This window comes from Castor canadensis, chromosome 6, assembly GCF_047511655.1.
Source record: "Castor canadensis chromosome 6, mCasCan1.hap1v2, whole genome shotgun sequence".
Taxonomy (NCBI): domain Eukaryota; kingdom Metazoa; phylum Chordata; class Mammalia; order Rodentia; family Castoridae; genus Castor; species Castor canadensis.
In genome coordinates this window covers 177,372,279-177,384,796 of record NC_133391.1, presented here as the reverse complement: position 1 = coordinate 177,384,796, position 12,518 = coordinate 177,372,279, and the positions used below count along the sequence as shown (strand labels likewise).

The 12,518-nt window shown below is 48.0% G+C and overlaps 1 protein-coding gene across 1 annotated transcript in view; it reads left to right on the top strand.

Moving 5' to 3' along the window:
- Positions 1-4,902: 4,902 nt before the first annotated feature.
- Positions 4,903-12,518, top strand: part of Ahrr (aryl hydrocarbon receptor repressor) — a 92,751-nt gene continuing 85,135 nt past the window's right edge. Inside the window, exon 1 of the mRNA XM_020174793.2 lies at positions 4,903-4,997. The gene's annotated coding sequence lies outside the window, so the exon portion shown is untranslated. The remainder of the gene's footprint in view (positions 4,998-12,518) is intronic.

The following is a 12,518-nucleotide window of genomic DNA, read 5'->3' as shown; positions in this document are numbered from 1 at the left end:
CAGGAAGGGGAGGAACCCTCATATACTGTTGGTGGGAATGTAAATTAGTACAGCCACTATGGAAATCAGTATGGAGGTTCCTCCATACTGAAAATAGACCTACCTTACAACCATGCCATATCACTCTTGTACATATATGGGAAAGAGTGAAAAACAACATACAAGAAAAACACCTGCATATTCATGTTTATTGCAGCTGTGTTCACTACAGTCAAGCTGTGGAATCAGCTGAGTGCCTGACAATCAATGAATAGATAAAGGAAATATGGTATATGTATTATGGAATATTTCTTAGCCATTACGAAAAGTGAAATTATGTCACCTATAGAAAAGTGGATGGAACTGGAGATCATCATGTCAAGTAAGATAAGCCAAGCTCAAAACTCAAATAACACGTTTTCACTCATTTGTGGAAACTATACCAAAAATGATGATGATGGTAATAATAGTGGGGCATAAATGTGAAAGGGGGGCTGTCTAGGGGATTAATGGGAGTGGGACACAAAAGGATACTGAAGAGTGAGGAAGGTAGAAGTATGATACATACACATTTGAGGACAGTAAAGTCAAACCCACCAAACACGGTCTGTAAAAGGCTGGAGGAGGGAGGAGAGATAGGGAATAAAAAACAAAGAAATATTTCATCAGGAGAAAGAATCACATGAGCAGAAACATGAGAGATTATTTCTGGGATCTATTTCATTTTATTGATATCCATTTATTTGCTTTGTTGGTAAGTAGAATAGTAAATCATGAGGTATTCTAGAAGTGGAGGCTAGGGAAATTCTAGATGCAGGGGAAGGACATCTCGAAACCATCCTCTCCTATACCAGGTGAAACCACAGGCCAGCTACCAAGTCAGGGGAGGTTTAAAAATGGCAAATATCCTCTCAAAGTCACCATCAAACGATGCAAAGAACCAGAAAGAAAAAAGTTCAACCTTTGACTAAGATGGCAGACACCTGCCCCTAAATCCTGAGGCAGCAATTCGGGGATCCCAGGGAGCCTGGCAGGTCAGGCTGGGTAAACAGAAAGGATCTAGGAGGGTCTGAGGGAAAACCGGTTTCCTGAAAGTCCCTCTCAGCCCAAGCAGGAGGACAAAGAGAACCAGAGTCTCACAAACACCACATGGAGAGCAGTGTACCTGGCCCCCCAACATGTTCTTGCTCACTGGTTAAGCTACCCTCACCATTCAACAACTATGTGTGGCAAGGTTCACCTCATGCTTGTAAAAATGGCAATTTGAGGACCAGAAGGGTATCTTAAAACCTCTATAATTCCTGTCTCAGAGAGATGAGCAGAGAAACCACATCCATTAAAAATGGAAGCAGCACCTTTAAGAAAGTTTACCAGGATGGGGAATAGTTCAAGAATTAGACATAGATCACATGGAAACAAAAGGATAAAAACCAGAAAACTATAGGGAGGACATTTCAAAACAAAAGGGGGAAGAATTTTCCAGAACTCAGTATGAGGCTGGTTTGGATGGCACAGTGTATAAAGGGCACACAGAAGCCCTTCCATTCCTGGACTGGAAGAGATCCCAAGGCCTCCGAGGGCAGCAGAGGTCACAGAAGACCAAACCTGGTACAGCTGTGGCTTGCCAGTGTGGACACCAGGGCCAGCCTCAGGCAAGTGTGAAGAAAACACACTTTGCCAGGAACACAGTCAGCTGAATATGGACTTTCCTCCTGCGTTCAATTGCTTAGGGAACTTCTGGAAGTGTGCTCCAGAACAATCAAGTAAGAAAACCAGAAAGAGGAAGGCCTGGGATTCAGGATAAAACAAGGCAAGAGAGAGACCAGGTGGCCCAGGACTAGGGGCAGCATCTGAAGGAAAAGCTGTCCAAGGGTGCTGGGGTCGGATGAGACAGGGCCTGACTGGACGGTGGAGACTCACTGAGAGGATGTGGGAGGATGAAAGTCAACTCCAGAAAACCAAGCTAATGAGTCACTGCTCAGTCAGTCTCCAGTGCACAGGAAAGGAAATAAACAGTAAATTGGCCCTTCCCCCCTGCCCCTTCCGCCATCCCCTCTACCTCTGGCTTTCCCTCTCCCTGCTGTGCCCACCATATGCTGTCTTGGGCTTTAGAGTGAAGTGGGGGAAGGGACAGAACGTTCTGCACTGGGGTAGGATGGGGTGGCCTCAGGTGGTTGCTTTTACACAGAAGGGAAGGAATACAGGCAGGGTTGGCAGAGACGAACAACAGGCACTGGAACAGCACCTGACAATGTCCTTAGCCAGAGGAGCCTTAGTCCACTTCCTGCTTTATCCCCTTCCCAGATGCCAACTTATCAGGCAGCCCTCAGTCTACACCTCCCTTCCCTCACCTGTTGCAACCCAGAGCTGTGAAGTGCAAGGGCATGAAGAGTGTCCCAGGAACGACAACCGCCTGGCCTGCCATAGTGCACATAGGCAGAATGGGCTTCACTGCTGCTGAGTGGGGGAAGCTGCCCAGTGGCTTTCCACAAAATACCCAAACACTTCCCTGTCCTCCAGGAAAGACAGAGGGGTTGGGAGAAGAGGACAAAGACACGACAGAGGCTCCTGAGACATCAGTACTGGGCGACACTTGTCAGGGCAGCAGCCAGCCCCTATGCTGGGTGCTGACCTGCTGTAGAGGAATCAGCATACCTGTCTGTCCCTGGGGAGAGGCCCTGGCATCTCCCTCCCAATCCCAGAAACGTGAATGGAAGAGGGCAGGAGACAGGGGAGCTCATGGCCCAGCTGAAGAGAGAGCAGTTGTGCCCTTCTGCGTTTGTGGGAGGTGACTCGGGCCTCTTTGGCAAGGGCAGGGGCTAGATACACCTCCTATGTGGCTTGTTACTGCAACAGCAGCTCTCTCAGATTGCCACATCTGGGACATGGTGCCCAGGGCTGGGTGTGGCACCTGAGGTTCTCTCTCTTTCCTGAGCTACCATTCCTGGTATGTCAGTCCCTCACACGCAGAGTTCTGAAGGGCAAGTGGCCCAAGGAAAGGGACAGAGCCCAGCAGGTGGAAGTTTGGGTGGTGAGAGCTGAGTTGCACTGTGCCTCTAATTCCAGTTGGGGTCCTGCTGAGGAGAGGACAGAAAGAAGACACAGTGAGAAGGCTCTGCAGACAGAAAAGAAACACTGTGGTTAGGGTCCAGCTGCACTGGGACCTGTGTGGTGAATGGTCATGACTGTGAGAGAACAGGGACCCTGGACACCTGTCTGAACAGGGTGTTGCTGAGGACGGTCTCCTGTGCCCATGGAACACTGCCTGGGAGGCCCAATGCCCAGAGAGTTTGGGCTCCTGATATAGTGCTCTGCCTGCTGGGCCCCTGGGGTTAAGGGCAGCTCCTCCTTTGGAAGAGTCTCTCTACAGAGATCTCAGACTATGGTGACAACACAGGGGAAGGCTGGGGTGTGTAGCCTGTGGCCCTCAAGGGCAGTCTGAGGGGAAGAGGGGAAGGCCCAAATTCCTGCTGAGCCTGGGCAGGGCAGCCTCACCTGCCTGAAGTCCCATATCTCAAGTCCCTGTCTTGAGATATGGGTGAGGGGTGCTGTCTTCCAATGCAGGAGGGGTGCTGGCTCTTTCTAGAAGCTCCAAAGGTTCCTGGAGGGTCTGCTGACCCCAAATTCTCAGGTTCAGGCCTCCAGGCCCAGCCTTGGCATGAAAGAAACCCTCCTCTCTGCCTCTCCAGGCACCCACCATGGTTCCATATTTTCTTCAGCAGATCACCAAAGTACTGCATGCTTCTTACACAGGAATCACACAGACATTGTGAAAAATGAACAGAACAAATCAAAGTTCACCAGCAGCATCAGAGGTATCCAGCTAAGTTTTTCTGACATAGTTCAAAGAAATCGGATCAAGATACAATTAATGATTTTTAAAACTGCATTATTTCGTGTCAAAAACTAATACACACCCTTTACTCAGTCACTATTCTTAAGTTTGTGCTGTCTGTTGAGCAGAGCTGTTTCAAGGGTAAAGAAGGAATAGACCCAACTCCTGGCTTCACCTGTTGAATCCACAAGCAGGGAGGAGATAGGTGCTGCAGTTTCAGGGCTGTGCACAAGTCCGGGAGGCAGCCTCCATCTGGCAGGGCGCCTCTGAGATTCAAGGAGCTGCCCCTGTGAGTTCCTGGTAAAGAGCATAGACTTTAGCAGGCAGCCAGTGCGAATGCCCTGAGCACACAGACAGCATGCAGAAGGCACAAGGAGGCCTGGAGGACCCGCGGGAAGGACCCCGTGCCCTGTCACACGGGGTTCAGGTAGCCTTGGCACGAGGGGCGGCAGAGCAGGGATGTCCAGGAGCGTGCCCACCAGCCGTGTGGGGCCCTGAAATGCCCAGACTAATACTTGTCATAAAAGACTCCGATGTACCTGGCGCCGTTCTCCTTCCTGGGAAGTTCACAGTCAAAAAACATCATACTATTATTTTATGCTTGGCACAAACCTTTAGTCCTCTTGACTCCGTGGAGCAGGGGCTGCGGGACACGCTGTATACACGTTACCTGTTCAGACGCGCGCCGCCTGGCCTGGAAGCATTCCAAGAGAGCACACCCCGCACGTCCGTCCCGCAGGCGGTGCGAGCACCGCCTCACCAGGCTCCTCGCAGGTGGGAGCAGGCGCGTCTGGGACTTTGGCCCCGAGCGCTGGGGCCTCCAGAGGCACAGGGCGCCGGCCCCATCCCTCCGCAAAGGCACGCAGGCCCGGAGGGACCTCGAGGTCTCGAGGGGCGTAGGGCGACCCCACCCTGGCAGACGGAGGCCGCGCAGGACCCCGGTCCTGGAGCGACGCGCGGCGACGCGGCCCGGGAGAGGGTGCGCAAGTGCGCCCCCTGCCGCCTCCGCGCCCTGGCCGCTCGGGGCGGTGCGGCTCGCGTGCCGGGGTGGGGCCGTCCCTTTGCGCCCGCCCCGCCGCCTGGTCCCCGAGATGCGAGCGCTGACAGCCGCGCGGTCACAGCTCCTGGCCCTGGCAGCTACCTCCGCGGGCGCGCCCGAGCCTCCGCACCCCGTCCGCCCCGGGTAAGTGTGCCCGGGCTCCGCCGGCCCACTCGCCAAGGTGGCTGCCTCCGAGACGGAGACCCGCCAACGTCGCCCCGGACCTCTCCTCCCAGCATCGAGGCCCTGGGGCGGCTGGACGTGGCGGGAACTCTGAGGTCCGACTGGGGGCTTGTTACTCACACCCGGTCCTTTGTGGGAAGCCAGTACACTTCCACTGTTGGAGGACCTCAGTTTCTCTGACTGAGAGTATTCCGGTCCTCTTCACTCCTTGGGACGCAGATGGTCATTCCTGTACCACTTTGGAGAACTGGGCTAATTGCTTCTTGCACTCACTGTCTTTCAGAAGTGTTTTGGGCACATGTTGGCAGGGAGCTACCCTCCCCAGGGCTGGGACCCTGTGAGCAGAGCCAGGTGGGTGGCGGAGCAGGACGCTCCATTTCCATCAGGCCGGGTCTTACACTTTGGAGGGAACTCCGTGGTTTGAGGAATTCACCCAGTTAGTGGCACCAAAACTATTTTCCCCGCAAGGTCTTGAGCTGCCGAAAATCCTAGTGTGGATACTATGAGAGAGGGACAGAAGCCCTGGTGTTGCTGAAAGTCTGGATAGCCCAGACCTGGGTTCCCAGCCCTGTGTTGCTGCTGGATCCCTGGTGGGCAGACGGCTGCCATGGGCTGGTCCCGCAGGGCTCTTCCGGGCCAGCAGTCCAGGCCTTGCACAGTTCCGGCTCATGAGTCCCTGTTTAAAGGCCCGTTTCCAAGTTGGTTCCAGAATTGGTATCCAGTCAGCCTATCCAGCTGTGACCACCCCAGGCACCATAATGAGGAGGAAGAGTGCCTTTTCTGGACTCTGTGACCAGTCATAGGCTTTGGCCTATGAGGGGCTTGCAGAAGGTATGTAAGCATACCCTAAGGTGTCTGTCCCTAGAGCTAAAGTCCTGGAGAGTGTATTTGGTTGTCTTCTCCTTGTCTGGCCAGTGAATCCACAGGAGGGGACCCTGAGGTGATGTGTGGTAGCCATCCCTGTCTTGGGCAAGTGACCAGCCAGTTGGACTGTGCTTGTTCAGCTTGCCACCCACATTAGAGGACTTTGAAGTGGGCAACTTGTCCATGCCTTAGCAGGGAGCTGAAGGTGTTTGGGTTCAGACACAGTGTGTCATTTTCATTCTGCCTTGGTGGTAATTCAGCATGGTCCCAGGCTTGTTGAAATGCAGATGTGGAAAGAAGACCGTTGGCTGTGAGGAGACATGCTACCTGGAGAGTAGTTTTTAGTTCTATGTTCTGCTTATCTGTGCTTTCCAGGTATTACTTTTGCCTCTTATAAAAATTCAGATTCCCTGAAGAAATGCAGTCAGCTCACTGCTCAGTGGGTAGAAGGCCCACAGGTCACCCAAGGCAGGCCCCTCCGTGCAGCACACAAGGCTTATGTCCACAAGCTCTGCCCCTGGCCTTGGGTGGGATCTTGGCACAGGTCACCGACAGCCCAGTGGGGAGGGTCCTCTCCTCCTGTCTTCAATCAGAGAGGTGGCTCTCCACTGGCCTCTGAGGCATGGAAGGGGGCTGCTGTTGGCAGGCTTGGGTAACTGTATTGTGTCTCAGAGAGGTATCTGTGGGGAGTCTGGCCAAATTCCACAGAGAAGGGCACATAGCACTTGGTAAAATGAAACAGTCTGGTGTAGTGACACCACTACTGTGTTCACGACACAGGATAGGAACTGTGGCCCAGGGGAAAATTCCAAGTGGTTATTTCAGGATACTTTAGGGAGACTGTGGTTGTGGGGGACTAGCAGGCTGCACCTTACCTCCCCCACACCCCCAGCTACAGCAGCATAGCTCTTGGTGTTTTTTCCCCCCCAGAACTTGCCTTTTAGGACCATTCACTAGTGTTGCATTTGGAACACCCAAGAACATGGCTTTAGGGTGGTGTCTCAGGCCTCAGTGGTCACCAGAGAGTGGTTGTATGTGAGGCTGGGTGGGATCAGGCCCATCCAGATCTTGGCTCTTGTTACTCTTCCTGCTGGCAGAAGGAGTTTGTGATGTAGGAAAGCAAGGGCAGTCAGCGCTGTTTTCCATGGCGGCTCCTTGCCCTACTTCATCTTCCTGGTCACTCACTCCCAGGACCCTTTCTGCCGTGAGGCTCTGGCTAATTTGGCCATGAGAGTTCTTCAGGCTCATGGTGCCTGGAACTGGGGTTTTCTGGACTGTGTGGGTCAGCCCCATCCCCTTCCCTTTCTTTCACCTGGGGGGTGGTCTGCTGGGTGTGTTGTGTGCCTGCCCCACTGGGAGTACTGGAAAGTGTCCCTGGTCTGTTCTTCTCCAGGCTGTGGCCAGGCCTGGGCGAGGCTTGGGAGTTTCCTGTCTGAGTTAAAAGTCCTTGTGGCACTGATGGGATGGCCTTATGTGCTGGCCTTCAGAAACCACATGTCCAACCTGGTTTCTTGGAGAAGTGCATGTGGTTAAGACATGAGGTGGGGCTGGCACTCTACACCTGTCCCTGAGACAGCAGGCCCCTTCCAAAGTGTCCCCCCACACCTGCGCCCCCTCCAATTCCTGTGTCCTGTCTGTCCTGCTCCAACTCACAGCTACCCCCATCCATCCCTCCTGTTCTCCCCCTCTTTAGATATCATTCCACCTAAAGACCCTACTGCCTCCCCTCCCCCTCCCTAAAGCCCCAGGGTTTCTGTTCTCACTAAGCCAATTTCTCTTCTGCCATTCACATTTCTTAACACACCAGAAATTGTCTTTACATTGATATGTAAATTTGTATTTTATATGTCTTTTTGCTGAGGCAAAATTCACATAAAATACAAGTGAACAATCCAGGGCCATTTAGTACATTGGTAAAGGTACACAGGAGTGTGTTTTCTGTCCAGTTCCATACAGAGCTCACCCACCAAGCACCATTCATCTCTCACTCCCAATCCCTGGCAAACATCGATCATGTTACCTATGAATTCTGGAAATACTGCATACATGACCTCTTTGGCTTCTTTCATGTAATTTTTCTATTGTAGCAAGTGTCAGGGTCCCATTCCTTTCTATGACTGAGTAATACTGCTTTTTGTGGACCAGCCCCATTTTACTTACCTGTCTATCCTGCACACTTGGATTGCTCAGTTTTGCTTTTTGTGCATATTGATGAGTATCTGTATGCAGGATTTTGCTTGAACCTATACTTGCAGTTCTTTTCGGTCCAGGTGATTCTGTTTAACCTTTTGAGGGACTACCAAACTGACTGTGCTAGCTTATATTTCCACCAATAGCATGTAACCTCCAACTCCTACACCTCCCTACCAACACTGACTATTTGGCTGTTTTCCCCCTTTTTTCCAGTGGTACTGGAGTTTGAACTCAGGGCTTCAGACTTGCAAAGCAGATATTCTACTACTTGAGTTTCATTTCCAGTCCATTTTGCTCTGGGTGTTTTGGAGATAGGATCTTATAAACTGTTTGCCTGGGCTGGCTTTGAACTGTGATCCTCCTGATCTTTGCCTCCTCAGTAGCACTCAGCTACTTTTTTGTTGTTGCTAACGATAGTTAAGCTAGTCTGAGTCGTAAGGTGAATCTTGTATGGATTTGATTTGCATTTTCATAATGGTTTATGATGTCATGTGCTGGCCATTTGTATATCATCTTTGGAAAAATGTCTATTTAAAACTTTTTCCCATGTTTTAACTGGTTGTTTGTCTTTTTGTTGTTGAGTTGTAAACAGTTCTCTGTGTGTTCGACCCACATCAGATGTATGAGTTCCAGTGTCTATTCCCATTCTGTGTGTCATCCTTTTACTTTCTTGATACTGTTTTTGAAACAAAGTTTTCAATTTTGATAAAGTCCAATTTGGCCTTTTCTTCTTTTGTTACTTTGTGCTTTTGGTGCCAAATTTAAGATCATTGTAAGATCTAAGGCCATGAAGATTTATCCCTGTGTTTTTGAGAGTTATAGTTTTAGCTCTTACATCTTTAATCAATCTAGAGTTACTTTTATCTATATAGAGTCATTTTTTCCTATGGTGTGAGGTAACCATCCATCCTCACTCATTGGCATGTGGCTCTCCATTTTTATCAGCACCATTTGTTGAAGAGACTATTCTTTCTTCATTGAATGGCCCTGGAACCCTGGTTGAAAATCAACTGACCATAGTATGACCATTCTTATACCATATTTTCTGTCTTAATGCTTTAAAGAAACCCACATATTTTTTGAGACAGAGTCTCCCTATATAGCCCAGGCTGGCCTTGAACTCACAATCCTCCTGCCTCAGCTTCCCAAGTGCTAGGATTACAGGCAAGCACCACCATGCCCAGCTCCTATACTTTTCATTAAGGAAATTTACAGATCCCTTAAAAAGTAGAGAGAATTGTACAATGAACCTATTTTACTCATCACCCAGCACCAGTAGACTCATTGACCCCCCCCCCGCACTCTGCCAGTTCCAGACCGGTTAGACTCCACTGTCCTTCCCAGTTATGTAAAACAAATCCCTAACATGTCATCCATATGTATTTTAGTGTTTATCTCCAAAACATGTGGACTTGAATCACCTTTGCACATTTTAGCTTAATTTTTTATTTGAATTGAGAAAACTTAATATTAAGAAGCATGAACTATAACGGTAGAGTAACTAAAAATTTGGCAAGGGAACTCAGAGTGCCTGACGAGGTGCCCTCCCCAAAGCTGGGGTCAGGCCTTTTTGGAGGTATTGTTTAGCCTTCTGGACTAGAAGGTGTTGCTGAGTTTTCCAGCCTCTACAGTGCTGAGCAGGAGCTGAAAGAAAAACCACACCAGGCACGGTGGTTCACGCCTATAATACCACTATTCAAGAGGTGGAGATTAAAGGACCATGGTTTGAAGCCAGCACTGAGCAAAAGATCGTGAGTCCCCCCATCTCAACCAATAAAAGTGGGTGTGGTGGTTCACACCTGTCATCCCACCTATACCGAAAGCATAACTAGGAGGGTCACAGTCCAGGCTGGCCTGGGCATGAACATGAGACCCTATTCAAAAAATAGCTAACACAAAAAGTGCTGGGGTGTGGCTCAAGTGGTGGAGTGCCAGCCTCGAAAGAATGAGATACTGAGTTCAAACCCCAGTACCACCAAAAAAAAAAAAAACCAAAAAAAATTGAACTGGAAAAGGTCCCTCCCTCCTGCAGGGTCCACTGGCACCTTCTCCTGGCAGGTGCAGCATCATGCTCACGCTAAAAAGAAATGCTCAGAAGGCACAACCCTCTCATGCAGACCAGGCAACGAAGGGTGACTTAGAGCCTAGAGCCACAGATGAATGAATAGCACCGGTTCTGCAGTGCCACTGCCTGGGCAGTGTGTCTCCTCTTCTGGCCTTTGGAGTCTAAACATGTCAGCTCCACAATACACTGTCACTGTTGTTTTAACAGTCAACTATCTTTTAAGTATTTAAATAATAGAAGCCTTGCATTCCTGTAGTTACTGTTTCCAGTGTCTTGTGTCCTATTTTGTACATCCATGTTATATCTGGTATCATTTTCCTTTGGCCTGGTGTGGATCCTTTCATCTTTTGTGCATCTGAAACACTTTATTTTGCCTTGGTGTTGGAAGGCATTTTCACAGGATATAGAATTCTAGTTCTGGGTATTTTTCTTTCAGGGCTTTAGATGTTGCTTCCCATCTTTTTTGCTTGCATTGTCTCTGATGAGGAATCTGCTGTTGACCTTCTGCTTCTCTGTACCTAATGTAGTCTAGATTTTAGAATTATTCTGCTTGTTACTTGTTATGAGAAATTTGGTTATGAAGTACCTCAGTGTAGTCTTGGATTCATCAAGCCTCTTGGATCTATAGGTTGACAGTTTTCATTACATTTTGAAAAAATTATATCATTCCTTAAATTTGTTTCTATCGTGCCTTTCCATCCTGTTCTTCAGGGGCCCACTTACACACATTAGGACTCTTGAGATACCCAAGTATTTCATTTTTATTTGAGTGCTATTTTAAATGACAATTTTTTAAACTGAATTCCAGTGGTTTGTTGCTAGTATGTAGAAATACAATTGACTACTGTATACTGTCCTTTTACCCTGTGACCTTGCTTGACTCAATATTTAACTATAGGAGTTTTTAAAGTAAATTTTCTACTTGTATGATCATGTTATATGTAAACAGATAGTTTGATTTCTTCCCTTTCAAGTTTTGTGACTTTTATTTATTTTCTCACCTTATTGCCTGGCTAGTACACAAACGTGGTATGTGGTGGGAGTTGAGACACAGGACATCTTTGCCTTTGATCTTGGGAGAAGCTTCAGTCTTTCACTGCTAGGTAGGATGTTAGCTGTAGGCTTTTTGTAGAGTCCTCAGTCAAGTTCATTAAATCCCCTTCTATTCTGAGTTTGATGAATCTTTTAAATTATAATAGGTGGATCTGTATTTTGTCAAATGATTTTTTGCAAGTATTGAGATGATAACATGTATTTCCTTCTTTATTAATATAATAAATTATAGTTATTGATTCACAGCCCTGAATTCCTTGGATAAATCACACTTGATTGTGCTGTTTAATCCTCTTTGTATATTGCTGGATTCCACATGCTAATATTTAAATGAGGATTTCTGTGTCAGTGTTCATTAGAGATGTTGACATGTAACTTTTTTGTAATGTCTTTGCTTTGATATCAGGACAATGCTGAATTAAATATTTCATCTGTTGCTGTCTGTCAGAGATGGTGGAGTTGGTCTTATTTCGTCTTTAAATTGGTAGAATACAGCACAGAAGCCATGTAAGATTTGGGTTTTCTTTGTTGGAATGTAGGACTATCTAAGTTTTCTGTTTTTTTCTTGGGTGAATTTTGGTAGCTTGTACCTTTCAAGGACTTGCTCCATTTAATCTAAATTGGTGAATTTATGGTGAGATCATTTGTCTTAGTATGTTTAGGCTGTCCTGGCAAAACACTGCAGACTGGACGTTTAGAACAACAGTCCTTTATTTCATATAGCTCTGGAAGCTAGAAGTTAAAGATCAAGGTTTTGGCTGATTTGGTTTCTGGTAGGGGTGTCTTCCTGACTGGCCGATGACCTAGTTTTCCCTGTGTTCTCGCATAATGGGGAGAGAAAGGACCCTATGCATTGTACTCCTAACACACAGCCTGTGGGCCAGTGAACTCACTTCCCTTGGTCATCTCCCTGCAGGCCCTGTCTCCCATACAGTCTGGAGAGTAGCAGCTTAACTGAGTGAATTTGGGGGTGGACATAGTTCAGTTCACAGCAGTCCACTCTCCATGGGATCTGTGGTGGTGTGCTCTCTCAATACTGATTCTGGCAATTTGTGTCTTCTGGCCAGAGCTTTACCAATTTTGTTGATATTTTCCAAGACCAACTTTTGGTTTCATTGATTTTTGTTTATTTTCATGTTTTAAGTTTCATGACTTTTCTTTACTAATTCCATCCTTTGCTTGATTTGGGTTTATTTTCTCTTGTTCTAGTTACTTCATTTAGATTATATGAGACTCCTTTTCTAATAAGCACTGAGTGCCGCATCTCACAAAGTTTGAAATGTTTGTATTTTCATTTTCATTCAGTT